The sequence below is a fragment of the Periplaneta americana genome, chromosome 9 (genome assembly GCF_040183065.1).
Source record: "Periplaneta americana isolate PAMFEO1 chromosome 9, P.americana_PAMFEO1_priV1, whole genome shotgun sequence".
Classification (NCBI taxonomy): domain Eukaryota; kingdom Metazoa; phylum Arthropoda; class Insecta; order Blattodea; family Blattidae; genus Periplaneta; species Periplaneta americana.
Window position 1 is genome coordinate 77978500 of NC_091125.1, and position 11621 is coordinate 77990120.

The 11621-nt window shown below is 36.1% G+C and overlaps 1 non-coding gene across 1 annotated transcript; it reads left to right on the plus strand.

The window, feature by feature from the left end:
• Window positions 1-8514: 8514 nt before the first annotated feature.
• On the plus strand, window positions 8515-8586 carry TRNAN-GUU (transfer RNA asparagine (anticodon GUU)). Its single transcript has one exon. It is a non-coding gene; the product is annotated as a tRNA-Asn (tRNA).
• Window positions 8587-11621: the final 3035 nt, after the last annotated feature.

Here is an 11621-nt window from a genome sequence, read left to right on the forward strand (position 1 = left end):
GAAATATATTTTGTAATAATTTATAATGAAACTTTCCTATATAGGACCAACTATTAGTTTCTTTCATATATTACATTTATTTTATTTTTATTATTTTATTGGAATTTGGTATGAAGTTAGATTAGTTGTAATTGTGATAATTAATGATAACGGTAGTAATAATAATTATTGTTGTTTTATTATTTTATTATTAGTAGTATTTCTGCTTTCTCTGAAGATTCAAACTGTGCATAGTTCTAGCACGAATGGCCGTACGAGCTCGTGCGAAGGATCTTGTGTACATGAGTTTGTATAATTATTGTATTTCAATAAATGAACTTCCTTCCTTCATTCGTTCGTTCGTTCATTCATTCATTCATTCATTCATTCATTCATTCATTCATTCATATAACCAGGTATATAAGTTTTGTCTCGCGCCGTAGCGTCGTGGTCTAAGGCATCCTGCCTAGGGCTCGCGTTACGGAATGCGCGCAGGTTCGAGTCCTTATGGGAGAAGAAGTTTTCCCATGAAAGTTCGGCCAGGGTATGGGACCGGTGTCCACCCAGCATCGTGATGCACTTGGGGAGCTACGATAGGTAGTGAAAATCCGGTTTCGCAAACCAGCTCTAACGACTGGGGGGATCATCGTGCTAACCATGCGATACCTCAATTTCGGTTGAATGATCATCCACCTCTGCTTCGGCATGTGGACGTGAGGCCAGCAGCCGGCTGGTCGGTCTTGGCTCTTCATGGGCTGTAGCGCCATGGATTTATAATTTCAGGGAGTTATTCTTTGAGATATTTCAGAAAAAAGTTTAATACAATTTTTCTCGTTTATGCTTCCTTTTCGAGATAAAAATAGTTCTATATGAAACGCTTCATAGCGTGATTTTGGAAAGCCATTGATTCAATTCCAAATATGTTCAGTTAATTTAAGAGAGCCGTGTATTAGAATAATAAATGATTCAAAGAATTTTAGTTTTGTTCTTCAAATATGCAGATATTTGATCCTTAGAAATATAACTTTTCTTTCTGAAAAGGAATTTTAAAATATTACATTTGTTCGGATCAAATTTTTTCTTTATATTGTGTGTACCACTGCCACCGGGTGCTTGTCCACTTGCAGTGTAAATAAATACATACACATATTATATCCTAGGCAGTCGCATTCGAACAACTATAACAGTAAAAGGCCGACGGAATCGATTAAACCTGTTTTCTGGCGAAAGCTCTGTAGTCGATTAAAGTCACTGCATGGAGGCAGACTGGGCGACTCACGGCATATCATAGCCCCTCTTCGATACAAGGAATGCTGCAAAACTGGGATTTTCCCGACCCGAAAATCTTAAAATTAAATTTTTTTAAGGATCGGAAAAATTTTTTATATGTGTGTAGCGAGATAATTAAACGAAATAAGAAGAAAAGCAGGATAAATAAAGACAAAAAGAGACAAAGAGAAAAGCTGCAAAAGAAGACGAAAAATATGTATGTAAGAATTAGTAACAAGAGGAGGAAAACAATGTATAAAAAAAGAAATAAAGAAACTAAAACGTAAAATAGAAAGTAAAAGAGATGAAAGAGAGAAAGAAAGAAAGAAAGAAAGGAAGAGAGAAAGAAACAGAAATAAGAAGAGAAAGTGTGAACAAAGAAAGTATAAAGATAAAATATATTTAAAAAAAGGTATGTGAAAGTAAAACTAAATTGGAAGCAAAGATAGGAGCAAAGGAAAGGAGTGAAGGTGAAACACAGAAAATAAAAAAGGTAATGAAGAAGTAGGGGGACCAGACGTCCTCTTTTTTTCGGGATATGTCCTTCTTTTTAGGCCTTTGTCCGGGGTCCGGGCGGATTTAAAAAAAAATCAAGAAATGTCTTCCTTTTCGTAACTTTTATGACTGATATTTTGAAATCATCTGCTTTGGCGCCTTTTCAAGTAATTTGCCTGTAGGTGGCAGCAGCATCGACGGAATATACTCTTTGCCAACGATCATAATACCCTTTGCTCCTCCTTGTTATGGACGTTGCTCGAGGTAGCTTGTAAATCGAGGTGCGAATGTAAATCTAAATAGATATTTTCTGTTCTCTTTAATAATTTTATTACAGTTCCCAGACTTTCATATATAGGTAACTGTAATATCATTATTATTATTAAGTTTTTATAATTATTTTGTAATAAAATATATATCAACATACTTTTAATGTGATATAAGCCTAAATCTATATTGTAAATATATTGTATGTGCTGTAAATATTTTGTAACAAAATAGATATTGACATAATTTAAAGTATAATGGAGGCCTAAGGCAAAGTCTTAGTACATATTTACTGTCCTCTTCTTTCGAACAATGTCCTCTATTTTTAAGTTTTGTGTCCTCTTTTTTTATCGATATGAATCTGGTCATCCTATGAAAAAGAAGCAAGGGGAAGGGGAAAATCTGTAAATTCATGTACACAAAAGACGTATTAATTATTGCCTACACTTGGAGGAAAATAAGCTTAATATTTCTCGAAACTTGATTCTATAATTATGATTGTAATTGCAATATAGCGTCATTATTTTCTGCAATGATGTTCAAGTTACAAATGTTACGTCATTTTAACCTCCAATTACAAGTTAATAATTCATTAAAATGAACATGTAATCCTACGATAATTTGTGTCGAAGCCCTGCGTAAGAGACGAGGAAAAAAGAAGACGTTGAAATCTCTGATTATGTCGCTTTTGTTTCATAATTTTGACGTAACCAAGCAACTTGTTGCGCACGCATTTCTATTTCTCTCTCACTCTCTCTCTCTCTCTCTCTCTCTCTCTCTCTCACATACCGTGCAAGGTGATTTCTTGTTGTGGGTATGGTGTTTCGTCCTAGACTTTAAAAATTATATTTCATGATGAAAGGAAACGAAGGATGAAAGAAGTTCGGAGAACAGACTCTGCTCATGGCAACTCCATTAGATTTTGTGACAAATTGTAGGGCTGCTAAATTGACCGCGAATGAAAAGTTTTTTCCTTTCCTACTGCGTAGCAGACAGAACGAGGGAAGGATAAATAGTGGCGAGGTAAGAGACTTTAAACAAGTTTGTATGTTTAACGGACATGCTCACGTTCTGCCTTGAGCTTGTAACTCATCCTACAGCCATTCGAGGAAAAAGTCTACCGATGTCTGTCTGTTTCAACTGTAACGTTATTTATTCACGAACATCAAAGCAAATAGATACTATATGTGTATCTGTATTTTCGAGGTATATTTATTATTTCATTCAGTTGCTCGTCACAGTCATTAATTTATTCAATTGTTCCTTTGCTCTTTCATTAATTTATTCACTCACTCCTCCATCCATCCATCTATCCGTAATATACTTTTCTGTACGTTGAATTAGTTTATTTCCTTTAACTCTGTTTCTAACAATCATTATATCTTTTCTTCCAATATTTTTTACTTAATTTTTTGTTCCTTTATAAGCCTATTCTTATTATTTTTTCGTTCTTTTTCCTTCTGTTTTCTTCTTTTCGCATTTTATCTTACCTGCAATAAGATATTTTTTCTGTCATCTTTATATTCATCTCCTTTCTTTTCTCCTTTTCTTAATTTGATTTTGCACTTAATTCTTCATATTAACGTTTGTTTTTCTTTCTTTGTATTATTTATATCCTTTTAATTTCTATTATTTTTATACTTCTTTGTAAAGTGATACATATTTTCTCTTTCTTCATTTCTTTCCTTTATTTACATTATTTTCAATTTTCTCTCTATTTCTGTTACTTACGTCCATAATTTTTTTAGTCTGCCATTCATTCTCATTTTGCTCGTCTTTATTTTAAATCTCACATTATTTCTTCCTTATATCTCTTTCTTTTCTTCTCACGTTCACCATTCTTTCCATATTTATTCGTTTCTACGTTAGATGCCTAATATTTTCTTATGTCCCTGACACTAGCAGTGTCACCCGTCGCAATAATCTGCTTGCTTCTGTATTGTATAATATATTTTGCGCCCTTATACAGGGTGTTTCCGGGCTGGTGTTACAAACTTTCAGGGATGATGGGGAAGGACACATGTATCAATTTGAGGCCAGGAACCATGGTCCGGAAATGACTGAGTCGAATGTTATAAGCAAAAATAGTTGTGTGGAAATGGAACTGTAATTTCGCACCACGTGGCCTCCTTCCCTTAACCTTTGGAACAGTCGTGGAAAGAATTGGCTCATCCGTATTCGAAAATCAGGTCTGCTTATTCCGGTCTCGTGTACTCCTCCATTTCACTAGGACTGACGACTGAACACTGCAACTTGTACACATACACTGCTGTCTACGGACGTGCATATCAGGACCGACCATGTCCGTTACACATTACGCTATCTGCATTGCTTTAGTGTAGTTTCCTGTCTCCACTCCTTAGACAGCGCACTGAATGGAATACTGTAAGTAGACAACGTAAACACCGTCAGGTGAATACAGTATGTGTAAGATGTACAGATAGATACACATAAATAAGGTGTACAGAGGAATAAAATTATATCATTTCCACACAACTATGTTTGCTAGCAACTTTCGACTCGTCATTTCCGGACCAGGGTTCCTTATCTGTAATTGATACATGTGCCCTTCGCCATCATCCCTGAAAGTTTGTAACATCACCTCGGAAACACTCTGTATATTACCGATTTTTCTTCTTTCTTTCCTTCCTTTTGTCCTTCGCCACTCTTTCCCTAGGTGTCCATTTCTTAATTCTATTAGGTTCCTAAAATATTATTTTCTTCCTATATACGTCGAATCACTGTCTGGTAGAGACAATAGCAGCTCTAATTTGGTCGTGCGTTTTGTAAGTTACTGCGTCCTTATATACTGGGTCACAGAGGCAGAACTTTGATCCTCCACTGGGATGGCCTGCAACTTCCTATTAAATCTGTAGGTCAGCGTAGTTGCCAGCTGGTGCCTCGGATATTGCGCTTGTAAATTTCTGGCTACCTAATTACGTGTCGGTAAGACAGCTTCCTGACACGTTGACAGTTAATTGTGTTATACCGACATGTAGTTTCGCAGTTATGCTGTTGTGAGCTCGGACCCTTTACTCTGTAGGAACTGTGGACTGACATAATCGGTGTAAAAGATCGATAGTTCGGTTTAAAGACAATTTTCCACCTCACAGTTAAAATCGTGAAGGCTCGAAAGGACTTCATAGATTAGTTTAGGGAATATGTCTCAGAACATTTCGATTCACCTATCGTAATTGCTCTTTCTTCAAACATAAAACAGATAATTACTATTTGCATTTTCTTGTAACATTTCCTCGTGTATATTGACTTCATAATGAAATAACACTACATCTCTGTCCAGAAATGTAATAATATTATCTATGTCCAGATATATCATTATTATTTCTTTTTCACTTCCCTAGTAAAAGTCGAATCAGTTTTCATTCGATCCACATTTTACCTGGTCTTATTATGTCTCACTTTTAACCGGTTTATATTTAATTTCATAGCTTCATTGTTTGATCATTTTTTGCATTCTTTCTATGTGTTATAATTATTGTATTATTTTAAGTATATCTAATATTAGTAATTCACTTATAATTGAAACAAAATTGTAGTATTCACAGTTCTATATGCAACGTCATTCATTCATTCATTCATTCATAGTGTTCTGCCCAATGGCAGCTATTTCATGCAAAACTCAGCTTTCTCTAGTCTCTCATATTGTCTGCCTTCCTCTTAGTCTCCGCATATGATCCATATATCTGCATATCATCTAATGTCTGATATCTTCTTCTGCCTCGAACTTTTCTCCCGTTCACCATTCCTTCCAGTGCATCATTCAGAAGGCAGTTTCTTCTCAACCAGTGTCCCATTCAATTTTTTGTCCTCGTCCTGATCAGCAGTGTACGCAACTGTCTAGAGTAATATCGTCTACCGACATGTAGTGATAGCTGTGAGTGGAACACTTGCTGCGCTGGATTCTGAGGGATGGGTAGGGAAGCAAAGAATACATCGTACTGAAATGAATTTTACTTTTAATAAGAGATACTTGCAATAAATATGTCTATAATATAATACATATAGGCCCAATATACAGTATTCTGTATAGCATAAGGTACTTGTATTTTTTATTGTATTGTATTAAACGAATCTTGTTCTATGGATGACATTCCCAAAATTAAAGTTTACTGAAAACTAAAAGAGAGGAAGAAAATTACAATGAAACAAAAGTACTACTGATCTACTACTGTCCTACCTCGAGTACAATGTCGTGACAGTTGTTTCAAGTCGCTTCTCTTCACTTCGTCGGAATGTCCATGTTTGTGTCCAGTATAATGCTACACTCCACACAAAGCATTTCACTCTTCTTTTCCTTAGTTCTTTCTTCAGAGGTCCGCAGAAGATGATCTTTTTCTATTGAAAGCTTCCTTGCCAATTGTTATTCCCCTTTTGACTTCTAGGCAGCAGCTCATGTTACTTCTTATAGTACTCGTACACCCCAAGTATTTGAAACTGTCCACTTGCTCTACTGCCTCATTTAGAATTCGCAAGTTTACCTTCTTTACTTTCCTTCCTATGACCATGGTCTTTGTCTTACTGGCATTTATCTTCACTCCATACTGTTCAAGCTGTCATTTAGCTCCAGTAGCATATCCCTTAGTATCATTTCCCCTTCTGCTAGCAACGTCATATCATTAGCAAATCTTATGCACTTTATTCTTCTTAGCTCCTACTATCACTCCTCCCATGTTCTGAAAATAGTTCTTCACTAAATCCTCCAAGTAAATGTTGAAGGTGATAAAGGATATCCTTGACTTACTCTTCTCCCTATTTCGCTTCCTTATGACATTTATTCTCCTATCCATATGTAATGGACAGTACAATAATTGAACAAAACCCTACATACATCAGAATTACATATGTTCAGATTTGTAATCAATATTCAAACTAATTTTAGTTGGTATCTTAATCTTTATCGTGTGATGTGTTGGAATGTATAATGAGATTTATTTTCTTAAATGTGTCCAAAGTGAATCTTCTCCGTTTTGCGAAACAATGTTTATATCGAGAAAACCATGTCTCGACGTCACATGAAATAATCGGTTAAATATGGACAGTCAACCAATGGAACTGTCTACCTGTAAATGGCACCAACTCTTAAGATGCCTGGATGGAAGTGAAAAGAAATATTGCTTTAAATAAATGTTTGGACACTTCGAAGATAGACTCTATTCAGAACAGTAAACTTTGCAACTTTTCACTTTGGACTTTGCAATTCAGATCCTATTCCGCCATTACTTTTCATTTTAAGTTTGAAAAGTGGAAAGTGCTAAGTGAGAGCGGATGAAACTTTCCAACTGCTGCTCTTACACCATTGTACTGAATTTGCAAAATGGAAAATTAAGCATTATAATGTGATTAAATTATGAAAGAAGTGGAGACGAGAAATGTGGATATGTTGCATAGAATTTTGGGGATGAACTCAGTTTTCTAAGAGAAGCGTATTAACGAAGAATTCCTCTTTCTTCATTAATTCAGTCAAATAGTGAAAAAGATCCTAAAAGAAAGCCGTATAATTTTTACAAACTCTTAATTCCTGCGATACGTCGAGAAGCAATAATTTAATACAGAATACATTTATTTTCATATAGGCCTACAAATATTACAAGAATTAAATTAATACTTTTATTTATTTCTCCATCTGCTACTTTAATACGTAAATGTGGTGTCGATCTATCTTTGTGAACACATTTTGTTTCATACGTCCAACTTGAAAACGGTTTCTCTTTTAATTCTACAAATAATGGCCGCAGTATGAGTCGTTTTACACAAAATTAACACACGCACGCATGCATTTTTGATTAAACTAAACTCAACAATGCAGCGCATTCAGGTAACATCAATATAGCGCGACGTATTATTGTGACGGAAGTCTAGCCTCGTTTCGTACGAAGATGTAGTGAAACGATATCGCCTCGCAGGTCCCTCCACCTCAGCTTGCGAGTCAAGGTTGTAGCCATGTCTTTAGAGACTTCTGCCATAAGCCTCGAAGTGAATTCTCCATACTGGAATCACTGTCAACAGTGAACTTCGTATATGGAAGGATCGGATTACAAACAATGCTTACGATACATCGTTATTACGAACTTATAGGCTTACTATTACTAGGGATAATAACTCAAATTTTTAGGATAGACTAAACCTCAAAATCCTCTTACGGGCTTCGTCACTGGAAAAAAAATCCTCAACCAGGTAACTTGTCCCAACTAGAATATGGATCTGTCCTGCTCGTTTTATGGTCAGATACTGTAACCGTTACTCCACAGCAGTAAACTCAATTTAGGGAGTAGTAAAAGATGGTGCAAATCAAGATTTCAGGTATAACTCCCTGTAAAGTTGATTTGAATAATTTCGAGGGAAAAATTCTTCCGGAGCCGGGTATCGAACCCGGGACCTTTGGTTTAACGTACCAACGCTCTACCACTGAGCTACCCGGGAACTCTAATTTTTCCCTCTATATCCACAGACCTCAGGAAAAATTGGATCGGTGTCGGTTAGAGTTCCAGGGTAGCTCAGTGGTAGAGCGTTGGTACGTTAAACCAAAGGTCCCGGGTTCGATACCCGGCTCCGGAAGAATTTTTCCCTCGAAATTATTCAAATCAACTTTACAGGGAGTTATACCTGAAATCTTGATTTGCATAATACACGTTACAGGTCGTTAACGGAAAACCACAATTTAAGTCACACAGAGTTAGTGTGCACTCGAAGTTGGTTGCTTGACGGTTGTCAGCCCACTTTGAGGTCTGTGGATATAGAGGGAAAAATTGGATCGGTGTCGGTTAGAGTTCCCGGGTAGCTCAGTGGTAGAGCGTTGGTACGTTAAACCAAAGGTCCCGGGTTCGATACCCGGCTCCGGAACAATTTTTCCCTCGAAATTATTCAGTAAAAGATGGTGTTCATTTAGTGAATTTTTTGATGTGGAACATTTAAAGGAAGGTATTCTAGTTTGAATAGAAAAACTTGCTCTCTTTGAGTACTCTACCCAATGTAGGTTAGTAAGAAACAAACTGTTGTAGCATTTTTCTAAGATATGTTACCTGTATGCAAGGGCTTACGCAAGGGGCGGGGGAGTTACCGAGTTTTAACCCCTTTTGAACTTAAAAAAAGATATATTTTTTTATTTGAGTATTTTTTTTTTTTCATAATCGTTTTCCCTTCTCTAAATATTCACTGTCATAGTAACAAAATGTACATCGACATAAGATATAGTCCTCCTACCCCTCTTTTAATAGAATTCCTATGCTTGGTGCTGCGGCACGTTCCAATTATAACAATGCTATCTAGTATATTACAGAGAGACCTACCGCCTAGTACTGACCTTGTAATAAAATGAAGCCGACGCAATATTAAATCTAACTTGTTTGTGAAAAGTCGGATGGCTGTGAAAAAATTATGTTTCAAATATTTTATTATAATATTAATAAATATATCGTAACATAATAATAATAATAATAATAATAATAATAATAATAATAATACACAACATTTAAAATACCGATAAAGTAAATTGTAAACAATTTTAATAATAACCTCCTTAAAAAATTTGTGTACGCCACTCCCTGTATTACTTTACGTTTAAAAATGAAACCTGTTTACAACGCTAATGCATTTTTGTCAACTGTCTAATGAAACATTTTGTATAATACTTAATTTCATTTATTTATCTAAACGATAACAGCTCCCTGTATTAACAGGCTGCCACAAAGACAGAGCATATTGTGCAATAGGCAGTTGGAAGTATAAATAATATACTTATGTTTAAGTTGAAGGGAGTCTTACAACAACGACAAGAAATGACTGAATAAATAAGTAGGTACTAAGTAATTAATTGAATATCACTGTTGACCGTAGAAATGGTTGCGGAGTATAAATATTGTTCCTCTCAGAGCTGCAAGAACGATGTCATCAATTGCCTTTCTCTGTAGGCCAAAACGTTGCCAGGTCTGGAAGAAGAAACCGGGAATAGTTCCGCGCGCTCCAACCATAAGGCCTATTACTTCAATTTGTTGTAGACTGTATTTGTCCATGAAATATGGAACAGTATGTACATAGATGTCGTTTTTTTTCCCTATTTACATCTTCAGGTTAGCTCTTTTGTTTTTCAAATCTAACGGTGGGATCGATGATGTAACCATTGTTGTTATTTGGCGGGATGACAATCATGTCTATTCTTCTTGTACTGCCATTGTCTGCCAGTCCGTGAACTTCTTCGAACACTTGAAAATTTATTATAACCTGAGTTTACATACATCACTTTGAATTCGCATCAATTTCAAATTCCTATATTTTATTTTTACATATTTATTATCATCACCACTATTGCCATAATAATAAATTAATGAATCTTCTTAGCATAGACATCTTTCAGAACACATTACACTCACAGTTACACGAATCTTCCATTTTCTCAAACGTTAACCAAGTACCGGATGGTCGGTCTACAAAAACCCCCAGCGAGTCCTTTATAGTATTTGCTTATCTCACACATGAAATTTTAACATCCAGTCTCCAGTGACTTGAGCTTAGGGGGATACTATAACCTATAAAAAAAAGAAATGCGACGCTCTCACAGACTCGAACAAATTGTGGCGCCACCGTCGAGTTGTAACACCGTCAGGTCTTGTATCTGCCACACATATCGACCCTTCTAAGCTGGGCTCAGATATTGCCTCTGAGCGAGATACAATACCCAAACGCTACGTCAAACATTCTGGATTGTTATGCAGATTAAACCCGTGTCTCCTATATTGAAATTTTGAACACACTCCGATGTTTAAACTTCACTTCTTTCATAACTTATCTTAAAAGCAACAGTCAGCCACATAACAGATCCTGTGCTTACTTGCTTACGTTGCGTACGGTCGAACTACATTATAGGGTATATAGGCTACTGTGGACTTTGTTGTGGGAAAAGCGAGTGTGGAGTATGTTTTCACTAAGTACTTCTCTATGTCATAATCCCACCTTTGTTCTCTTATCGCTACAATATGTGGTGTCGCTGAATGAACTCTATTCGTAAAATAATATTAGGTAGTCTCGTAAGTAGACCCACTGTCGGTTTTTTAAGTATGTTTTGTAAGATTTTTAATGATTTTCTTTATTTGGGAAATGCAGTTCACAGGACGCTATGGTTATTATTGTGTATTGCGAGCATTCGGCCGGCGTTGCGCAACTTGATCCCAATCCGTTTACAAATAAATCGTCTCGTCACCGTACGAAGTTTGTTCCCGTAATCCATGAACGTCTCGTCACCAGATTGTTTTTGTGTATTCCTTGTATCTACTCGGTTTTGTTGAGTGAGACAGGCATAGTGGTTGTATATTTCATTTGACGAAGCTTTGGTGGGCAAAAATTAAAAAATCATGATCTCTAAAACGACTACAAAGACGGGAATAAAATTGGGACATAGCTGAGGTGGTGTTTTGGCCTTCTGCATTTGGATACATCTGAGGTCGAAGTCACTTTCATTTTTTTATTTGCTTGCAATCGCACAGAATCACGAAGATTTAAGAAATTTGCAGATTGTACACGAGAAATATTATTTGTTTCCTTTCTCTTCCTTCCCACTGATACTATGGGCCGATTATTCTGTCGTACAGACCGAATCC